The sequence below is a fragment of the Mesoplodon mirus genome, assembly GCF_964341445.2.
Source record: "Mesoplodon mirus genome assembly, chromosome: 9".
Classification (NCBI taxonomy): domain Eukaryota; kingdom Metazoa; phylum Chordata; class Mammalia; order Artiodactyla; family Ziphiidae; genus Mesoplodon; species Mesoplodon mirus.
The window spans coordinates 85,454,429-85,462,466 of NC_138985.1; positions in this window are offsets into that span (position 1 = coordinate 85,454,429).

An 8,038-nucleotide genomic window follows, 5' to 3' on the forward strand; every position below is an offset into this window, starting at 1 on the left:
TTTTATGGGTATATTCATCTTTATTCATGTTTATATACAAAAGATAAGCATGCCTTTGAATTCCATCTATAAATGTGAGAGATAATTTTTATTCTCAAATATATTCGTGTACAATATTTCACATTTATTTTATTTTAATTTTGATTATGAAGAGTTTTATCATAACATCTAACTTCTAGGTTGATTTATTCAAGTTATTCATTACTACTAATAGCAAACTATTGGTCACAGAGAGTTTGACTACATTTAAATAAAGTCATCTCAGTGACTAAAATAGAACACTAGAATGAAGTTTATACTTTATCGGCCTGTAGTTTATTGATAAGACTGAGTTATGAGCCCTGATGAGTTATTCTAACTGTACCTCCATTATTAGGGTACTTTGATGTGAGACCTTGATTCTTAAAAAAATTCAAGTCTTTAACATGTGGTCATCCATAATTTTATAAAGACTACAATACTTTATACCTCAAAAGTATGATAATATTTCCCCAGACATTACAGTTATGATACATGGTACTTTTCAAAAATGGCAGCAACAATATTTCTAGCCCCACATGATCTAGAATCTTGCCCCTCTTCCATCAGAGGTTGGAGTCTATGTCCTCTTCCCTTTACCTTGGAAGAGCCTGTGGAGCAATAATAGAGTGGCACTACGTGACAGCCAAGTTTAGACATGAAAGCAGTAAAGCTTCTGTCTGGGTCTTGTTCTGGATGCCTGCCCTGGGAATGCATCCATCATGCTGTGAGGAAGACCTGGCTACATGGGGAAGTCTGCGTGTCTGAGCCCCGACCCAACAACTAGCACCAAACGTCAGCTGCATGAGTGTAGGTCACATGGCTTAGAGACAAGTCTTTGTTGCCAAGCTCTAACCACGTTACAGATTTATGAGCAAAAGAAAATGACTGTTGTTTGAGGCCATGCAGGATTGTCAAAAAGCAATAGTCACATGAGCAAAAGTAAATAAATCATTTATAAGAGGTACATCTTGCTTTATAGAGTATTTCCTTGTAATGTGAATGTGAATGTCACCTCCAGAACAGCAGTGCTTGCTCTGTTTGGTTGGCTTCTGTATTCCTGGTGCTTAGAACAGGACTTAGCTCAGAGTATTCAGTACATAAAATAATAAATTTATGATGAGATCCATATAAATCAAGGATAATAAAGGCTTTTGAAAAACATGCAATCAAAAATGTTTGCAAAGTGAAATTTGTCAAAATTTCCCACAAATTTATGAAAATATTAGTATACTTAAGAATTAGCAAAAAAAAAATTTTTTTTTTTACCTTTAGAGCTATAAGAAACTCAAAATGTAGTACATACCTTTTTTTCACATTCAATTCCTGTTTTGTTTCAAATATGCGTTACATATGTTGACCTTCAACACTACTGCTAATTTAGCAGACAAATTTTTGACTTAGCTGTCTGTATTTGTTCATTTAATTTTACTATTACCTGAAGTACAGGAATTTATTTAATATCTCAAAAATATGACACTATATTTTAAACTGTTGACACAGTATTTCATATTGCATACAATACATAAGTGATATTTTTCATTTTGTAGATGCATTATATTTTGAAACATATGGGATAGTTCTTAAGCTGACAAACACTCCAAAACATATAAAACAAAATGCTAATATCACTGAATAAGGAATGCCAAATTTATCACCTCTTCTAATATTTATCCGAATTTATGAATAGGATAAAAGTGTCTATTGCAAGGAACTGTTAAGTTGAAGAGAATTTCAACATGATTTTCTTTTGAAAATGTAGAATACCAAATAGCTAGTTGGTTAGTAATTTTCCAGACTTATAAGTTACTAATAATAACATAAATAATTTTACTGAAAAGTACGAATAATAAGGATGAAAACCAATCTTATTCTTTCACTTCCCCAAATATCCATTGAATCCTTCAATTTTATTTACTCCTCATCTTGAATACTTCCTAAAGTATTAAGAAGTGATACTAAATAGAAGGGCTTCTGAGATCCACCTTCTGCTTGTATTTTCTGACACTGCTTTCCTTAAACTTACTGCTTAGGAAACAATGAATGAGTTGTAGATCCCCATTTGATTCCTATTTCCATGCTTTTTTTTCTTTTTTTTTCCTGCTGTATCTTCTGGCCAGAAATGCTCTCAATGCCATCTTCACTTGACAAAATTTGGCTCAGAGAACTTAAAACTCAGTTCAGAGGTGTGTTGGGTGTCCCCAAGACCACCCCCACTATCAGAGATTGGCTGGAAAGACTCACAGCAGTCAGCAGATAGGTGTACTCACCACTAAGATTTATTACAGCAATTGAGTAAGACTACATGGCTGGATCATATGGGAAAAAGGCACAGTGTCTGGAGGAGTCCAATTTCCTACATCTCTCCATCACATGAGGTGTCACCCAGAGTGTACTCTTCCTTCAGTAACAAAATGCAGCAACATTTGTGTGATGTTTCTACACGGAGAAGCCCATGAGAGACCTAGCTGGGGGCTGGTCATGCAGGCACCCTCTGCCTAGCATGTATTAACATTCCAGACTCCAGAAGGGAAAAATAAAGTGTTCAGCATAAACCATATGGTTTGCATTGTCTAGGCAGAGTGAACCTTCATCTGTTAACTACTGACTCGGGGCCGAGTTTCCAGGTGCCAGTCAAGGGCCAGTCTTTCAAGCAGGCCTTTCTAAAGGTTGCTGCCTCCGGCCTGCTGTGGTAACTCTTGTCTGCACATGAAGTAACCTGCGAAGGATTTAACTCTGATTCCTGGAGAGGGAGATGCTGATCCTCAGTGCTCCAGGCCTGGAAATCTCCTAGTATTTCCTACTTTGGAGCACCATTACTCGTTCTTCTAGTCCTCTCTCCCACATTACTCCTGATACTTTTTCACATGAAACTTCGATGAAAATGTAAATAATAGAGCATCGAGTTCCTTTACTTGAAGGTTTAAAGTCTGTGCAGTTCATCCCCTCTCCCATTCCCTTTCTATCCTGAACAATTCATTCCTAATATCAGTAAGTAAGGCTGAACAAATATATGTCCATGTGTCAGGTGGAAAGGAGGCTGGTTGAGCTGTGGTGCCCCCACACAGGGTGTAAGGGATGCATGAAGAAAGGAGGGATTCCACAGGGTAGGGGAACCTGCATAGGATGTTGGAGTCCAAGTATGATGAAGAAGGTGTCCCAGTGGGGAGGTAACCCAACATGCAGTGTCCCAGCCTAGAGGGGTGAGGAGGGCAGCCAGCAGGGAGAGGCCTAAGAGAGGATTTGGGATCTTGGGGCAGGAGCGGGGGAGGGGGAACAACACACAGCAGGAAGGGGCAGTGGCAGCTGTGTCTGGTAGACAGTATTGGAAGTTCAGTGGGGAAGAGTGGCAGAAATGAGTGATTGGCTCCATAAAGGAAGATCAGTAAAACAAATAAACCTACCTAGGATAATGAGAGATAGGACTCTCATTGTCAGAGAAAGGCACTCCAACCATGGAAAGGAAGATAACAAGAAGGTTGGATTGGGAGTATTGGAATGAACTCATGTTTTTTACGATGGAGAGAGACAGAGACAGAGGGAAAGAGAAAGATTTACATGTATATATTTAAATTATTTATAACAATAGGCAATATGTATGTTGCTATTCTCTGGGGTCCTACTTTATGAGTACAAGAGAATCTTAACTTTTTTTTTAATGCTCTTTAACCAAATAGTCCATTGGCTATTTTGCTGAAAATATATTCCTCTGTTAGGGAGAGAGAAGTTATTCAGGAAATAGAATATGAGCACCAGTGAAATGTATTATGGCTCTTGACCGCTAACAGGTTCTTACAGATTTTTATTTTCCCTCTTTCAGGAGTAAGTCACTGCACCTAAGAGAACTAGAAGTGAAATTAGAGATCCAGAACAGGACACTAGTGTCCAAATGTTTAGTATCAAAATATAAATTTGTAGAAGGATTGGAACCATAAACTTAGGGCTTCCATTAAAGCCATACTATCTTGTGCACATAACGTTTACTGCAACCTCTGCCTTAATAATATGCCATTGTGGAAGGTAGCTCCTTTCCCTAAATAAGTTTTCCTTCTATTTCCCTGTTTCTCATACTTATTCTCCCAGTCACTGGGCTAACAATTGGAGGCACGTTATCTTTTTCTCCTTAGCTTTCTATGCTCAGCATTCAAATAATCATACGTGCTACATTTTTTTCTCATAATTTGTCTTAAGTTCACCCTTCATTTACCTTTTATTGTATACTTTATTTGAAGTAGCTGGGTTTTTTTTTTCTTTTAGTCTTTTCTCTTTTAGCTTTCTCCTGCATGCAGCTATAATTATAAACATATTTGTTATTTTTCTCTTTAACTCAATGAGAGAACTAGACATAGACAAGAAGTCTTGGAAAATCTTTTCAAATTCCTTTCTCCTCTAACTTCACAATTTCTTTTCCATGCAAGCAATACCTGCTTCCCCTACAGGACCTTCACCTCACATCATGTATTATCCCAACTTCTTTTTTCATAGTTTATGTTTTAAATGTGTTTATATATCGTAAAATATATTTTAAATACTTAGGTCATTCTTTACACCTCCTTTTTACTATGAAATGTTTTGCTAGGGTAGAAAAGCTGAGCTTTCCAAAATGTTCTATTCGGAGTACAATTCATATTTCCAAAAACTGGTATTGAAAATTAGACACCTATAGGTTAAAACATCAAAGGCAATTACTTAATTAGCATTCCAAGCTTCCTGCCCTCCCCAAATCGATATGCACAGAACTCTTTTGAAAGTCAGTAGGAGTTCTGTCCCAACAAAGGCTTCACCCAAGGGGAAAAGAAAAAGAAGTTAAACATAAATAAGTAGAACAGATTTTAATAAGCTCTCTCTCAATGAGTATTTACCTGAGAGACTAGAACAGCTGCAATGTAAAAGCCTGTTTAATAACCCTCTATTAAATAGCTTTCTTTGTTTAAATTAAAATCCAATGCAGGCTAAGTTGTAAACAAACAAGATTTACATAATATCAATTTCTAAAAGTAAGGTAATACAGGGATCTTCTATTAACCAAATATTTTTAAGTACTGTATTGTTCTGCTTTTCTTTTCACTCTACTATTTTGAATGGTTTATTAAAGCCAACTACATAATTGTGTATAGAAATAATGAAGCAAACATACTTTGTGTAGCAAAGTGGCTTGCTAGAGCACATCAAGTACTTTTAAAGAAAGTAAACAAATTAATTGCCAATTTTCTCACAGAATGTGGCTTCTTAAATGATGAAAACCTTGTAAGACTTCTTTAAGATTTTCAACAACCGTAAACTATTGGAGAGTAATTTACCTTCTTTGCCAATGTTAGTAACATATGCAAGAATTTACCTTCCTCCGGCTTCAGAAAAATAAGGCTTTTGTTTCTTCAGAACTCTCACTGCTTCTTTCTCATTTGTAGTCACAATTCTCACTTTATAGCACTGGAATTATTCCATGGCAATTAATCCAAAGTTAGAAATATGATAATGAGTCCAAGAAGCAAATTTATACGGTCCTTCTTATCTTTCCTCTTTCCCCATCTTTAACAAATAAACAGTTTCTCAGAATAAAACACTTAGGGAAAATATTCTGAAGTGAAACTGACAAGCAATGCTATCTTCGAATTGAAAGAGATTTCCATGCTCTTCTGCCTCATCCCAGATATCAAGCTCCCTGACGGCAGGCTGACCTTGAACAGCCTGGTTCATGCTAATGTCCAACTTGGCCTTGCACATCTTAAGCGATCAGTAATAACAATGTGTTAAAAACTGAGTTTTTCCCCTCTTCTTCTATCATAGGAACAACATGTGCATCACCATTTATGAGATCATGAATATTTTAACAACAAAAGTATATTCTTTATATTAAAACAACCACTGTGTTCCTTCATAATGACAGCCATCCCATGAGGCAGAATTGAAGCTATAACATGAGGGTTAGACTTTGTACATCTATTTACAAAATTTATTAGCCTTTCGGAGTTCCAATCACATAGGATGTGACAGGGTCTCAGGGCAGCATTGTGGGAACTTTGAAAGTCTAGTCCATTTTGTTATATAAAATATATTTAAGATTTTCTGTATATGAGGAATAAAGCTTCTGAAAATGGGTTATTTTTAATAGGAGATGTTCAAAGTCTAAAACCTAAAGAAGGAACAATTCTTTGAAGAGGATTTTGAAAAGGACTTTGACAGTATTAATAAAGGGAAAAAGAAGTTAAGCTCAGGTTGACAACTTATCTTTTTAATAGTGGTCTAAAAAAAGACACAGGGTCATTGCCCTTTCCTTGATGACCATATTCTAGGGACACTGAGGTATCTGAAATCTCAAATATGTTTTAGGCATTTAACTAGCCTTACCTATGCTGTGACTTTCTCATGTCCCCTATATATTTCTAGTATGTCAGATTTTATTTCCCTGAGGAACAAAGGCCGAAAAGAGAGAGAGAGAGACGGCTTCTGTACATCTTCCAATGAATAAAGAATCCAAACCAAAATTACCATTGGAAAAGTACATTTGCTAAACACAAAATAATATGGAACCTAGAAAGTTAATAAAAATAAACTATATATTTTTCTACTGAATCAGTTTTTGTGAAATGTTTGTAATTTATGATCAAATATTTGAAGGTAAAAATGTTGATTTTTTCTTAATATTTAACACTAAAACAAATGTGTTGTTTTAAGAAAAAAATATGATACATAAAATTTGAAGTTGCTAGACCTTAAGGTGTAACTCACAAAATTTCAATTACTGGCTAAAGGTTTTGCTTATTTTTCCAGTTGATTGAATTTCTTTCTTAATTCAGGACTTTTTTTTTTTTTCTAATAAGAGTATACTATGTTAAAATAACCTAATACAGGGTATTTAGGAAATGGGTGAAGGTGGTCAAAAGGTACAAACTTCCAATTATAAGATAAATAAGTCCTGGGGATGTAATGTACAGCATGATGACTATAGTTAACAATATTGTATTATATATTTGAAAGCTGCAAAAATACAAATATTGTATATTTGAGAGTAGATCTTAAATGTTCTCATCACAAGAAAAAAATTGTAACAATGTATGGTGATGGATGTTAACTAAATTTAAAATTTTACTGTGGAGATAAATTCACAGTATATACATATATCATATCATATATCAATCACACTGTATACCTAAAACTAATACAATGTTATATGTCAATTATATCTCAATAAAAACATAAAAATAAAATAAAATAACCTAATACAAACTCTTAGAGTTGTCTGAGAAGAGATTCTAAGAATGTAGTTAGATATACTAAATATATATACATATATATATAATCTAGATATTAAAATTTGCTTATAACTGTGAAAAGTTAGCATAACTGATTAAAATATGGGTTGAACAGATGAAGTGCTCCCCTTCTCCATGGTCACAGACTGACTCCTTGCCCTGGCCAGAGACCTCCCAGAGATGTGCCGTGGGGGATGAGTAAGACAGTATGTATTGAATACCTGTCTGGACAAATTCATCATCAGTACAAAAAACAACAAATTGGCAAAGAGAATTAACTATTGCAGATATTGGTGTGTTTATAGACCTAAAGGGATATGTGATTTAGGGTCAGAAGACCTGGGAATGAGAAAGTTTTTGTGACTCAGATGTATAATATAATCTTGGAAAATCACATAACCTCCTTGAGCTTTGTTTCCTATTGGCTAAAGTAAACATAAGAATAACACCCACCTCACAAGGCCTTTTTGAGAATCAACTGTAGTAGGTACATTGAGAAAGCACTTTTTTAAACAGCTATACACATGTGCATCATTTGTCTCATTGTTAAAGTAATTTGTTTTCCACTGTACATCTTGGTATTAGATCAGCTTGATTCTCTATGAATCTTTTAGAGAGTTATCATAATAATCTATAATGGAAAAAAGTACATATTAATCATCTAATTACTCATTCATTCACTCAACAAACATTCACTCTGTTTCTACCGTGTGCCAAGTACAATGGCAGATACAGAGGTTACAGAGATAAAAGACCACTGCCTTCAC